Source organism: Hyla sarda, chromosome 1 (assembly GCF_029499605.1).
Source record: "Hyla sarda isolate aHylSar1 chromosome 1, aHylSar1.hap1, whole genome shotgun sequence".
NCBI classification, from domain to species: Eukaryota; Metazoa; Chordata; class Amphibia; order Anura; family Hylidae; genus Hyla; species Hyla sarda.
Genome location: NC_079189.1, coordinates 559491763 through 559494478, shown reverse-complemented (window position 1 = coordinate 559494478; position 2716 = coordinate 559491763). Strand labels below are relative to the sequence as shown.

At 52.8% G+C, this 2716-nt stretch overlaps 1 pseudogene; it reads right to left on the bottom strand.

The window, feature by feature from the left end:
- Positions 1-1046: 1046 nt before the first annotated feature.
- Positions 1047-1181, bottom strand: LOC130337276 (U1 spliceosomal RNA; annotated as a pseudogene).
- Positions 1182-2716: the final 1535 nt, after the last annotated feature.

Genomic DNA, 2716 nt, shown 5'->3' with positions numbered 1-2716 from the left:
AATCTGTGCTCTTCCAGATGTTGCAAAACTACAAATCTCAGCATGCTCAGTCTGTCCAGGCATGCTGGGAGTTGTAGTTCTCTAACATCTGGAAGAGCACAGATTGGAGACCATTATACAGTGGTCTCCAAACTGTGGACCTCCAGATGTTGCAAAACTACAACTCCCAGCATGCCCAGACTGCCCAAGCATGCTCGAAGTTGTAGTTCGGCAACATCTGATCCTTCAGATATTGCCGAACTACAACTTCCAGCATGCCTTGGCAGTCTGGGCATGCTGGGAGTTGTAGTTTTGCAACAACTGGAGGCACACCAGTTGGGAAACATTGTCCGTTTCCTACCTCAGTGCCTTCAGCTGTTGCAATTGTTGCAAAACTATAACTCCCAGCATGCACTGACAGACCATGCATGCTGGGAGTTGTAGTTTTGCAACAGCTGGAGGCACAGTGGTTTGGAAACACTAAGTTTGGTTGCAAAACACTTGAAAGTTTATTACTTAACTTAGTGTTTCCAAACCAGTGTTCCTCCAGCTGTTGCAAAACTACAACTCCCAGCATGCACGGACAGCCAAAGGGCATGCTCGGAGTTTGCAACAGCTGGATGTTTGCCCCCTCCCCCCAATGTGAATGTACAGGGTACACTCACATGGGCGGAGGTTTACAGTGAGTGCTGCAAGTTTGAGATGGCAGGAAAGGAGGTTAGGAAGTCAAGCTGAAAGGCAGGCAGGCAGGCAGACAGGCAGGCAGGCACGCACGCACGCACGCACGCACCACGATGGATGGCACTGCAGATTGACCACAAGGGGGAGACGCAGGCCCATGGATGAATGAAAGCAAAGCACCCGCACACACTCGATTCTCGCACGGAGGCTCAACCATCGCACCCCACGGTGTGCTCAGCCCTGAAGATCACCCAAACACAGCAGGAAAACTCGACTGATAAAATGTGGAGGAGGAGGAGGAGAAGAAGAAGAAGATGGAGCAGGCGCACCACTTCTGCAGCCACCCAGGGCACAACAGACGAGCACTATTTTTGACCAGAGAAAATCAGGGGAAAGCGCGAACGCAGTCCCCCACTACCACAAATTATGCAGTCAAGTTTCCCGCATTTGGGGAAATCGCAGGGGTCAGCACGCCCGGAGTGCAATGGATGATCCTCACCCTGGGAGAACCACCTTAGTTTTTTTGATTGAAAGAGCTTTATTTTCCGTTCAGTCATTACAAGTCGTACAATAAATTACAGTCACACAAAGCATGATAGTACAATACACAGCAAAGGTTCCCTAAGCTATACATCGCACACCATGCTACTCTAACATTCAGCTCAATCCTGCAATAGAAAAGCACAAGAGATCAAACAAAAACCAAATAATACAATCTGTGATCGGGGTAGGGGTGTGGGCGACTATGTGGGGGTAGGGAGGGGGCGGATCACAGGGCCAAACTGTTGGGCTGTATCTTCAGGGAGACATGGGAGAAGGAGAGGGGTCTTCACTCCTCTTCTTCCTCATCAACGGCCGAGCTGTCCAAGATGGAATAGTCTCTAAGCAGGTTCTTGATGAACCTGCGGCAGTCCCGGACGGACATGTTTTCCCTGTTGATCACGAGGCGGTTCCTGGCAAGCCACACTGCGTCCTTAAAACAGTTCATAAGGCGCCAGGCCTCCTGGATGGCCTCCACGTCGTGGGTCCCAGGGAACAGGCCGTAAAGCACCGAATGGTACGATAGGCAGCTCCTGGGCACTGAGTCTCTGAGTTCATGTTCTAGGGCGTCCAACAGACCCTGTGCAAAGGAGCACTGCCAAAACACGTGGAAAGATGTTTCCTCCACGTAGGGGCAACGGGGGCAGTACCGGGTCTTGCACAGGTTGCGGGCATGCATGAATGACCTGAGAGAGAGACCTCCCATGACGGCCATCCACGACAAGTCCTTGTGTCCATTGGTAAGCCGCTTTGAGGCCACATTGTTCCAAACTGTCTCTGCAGTGGCTGCGGGGAGTCCCGGAACCAGCTCGGTCGAGTCCTTAGCTCGGATGAGCTTGTGGATTGTCTTCGGCTTCCATAGGTCGGGTTTCAGTCCTTCCAGCTGGTGCTCCCTCACAAACCGGACAACATCCCCATAGAACCAGGGAGTGCTCCAGTTGTAAGGGATGGAGCTGTCCCACTTGTCCCAGCCCAGCTGTCTCCAGAGGGGCATGAGAAGCAAGCGAGACATGGACCTGCCCGCTGAGCCAGTCTTTTCTACAAGAGTCCTCTGCTCCGTGACACATGCAAAGGAGGCCCTCAGCAGAGCGGGGATGTCGGGTATTCCCTTCCCACCCTTGCGGGGTTCCTTGTACATCACGGTCCTCTTGACTCTGTCCATTTTGCCCCAGATGAAGCCAAACACTGTCCGGGTGATGGCCTTGCAAACGGTGGTATGGGGAGGCCAGGCCTGTGCGGTATATTGGAGCACAGGCAAAACTTCACTCCGCAGGACAAGTGCCTTGCCTTCCATCGTGAGCTTTCTGGAGCTCCACAGTCCGATCTTTGAGTTTATCCTTCCTAGTCGGTCTTGCCAAGACTTAAGGGCCGCTCCTTCCTTCCCGAACCAGACTCCAAGAATTTGAATGAAGTCCGGCTTAACAGTAAAGGGGAAGGGGGCGGAAGAAGCCAGGTGCCATTCCCCGAAGAGCATGGCCTCCGACTTCCCGCAGTTGACTTTTGCCCCCGAAGCTCT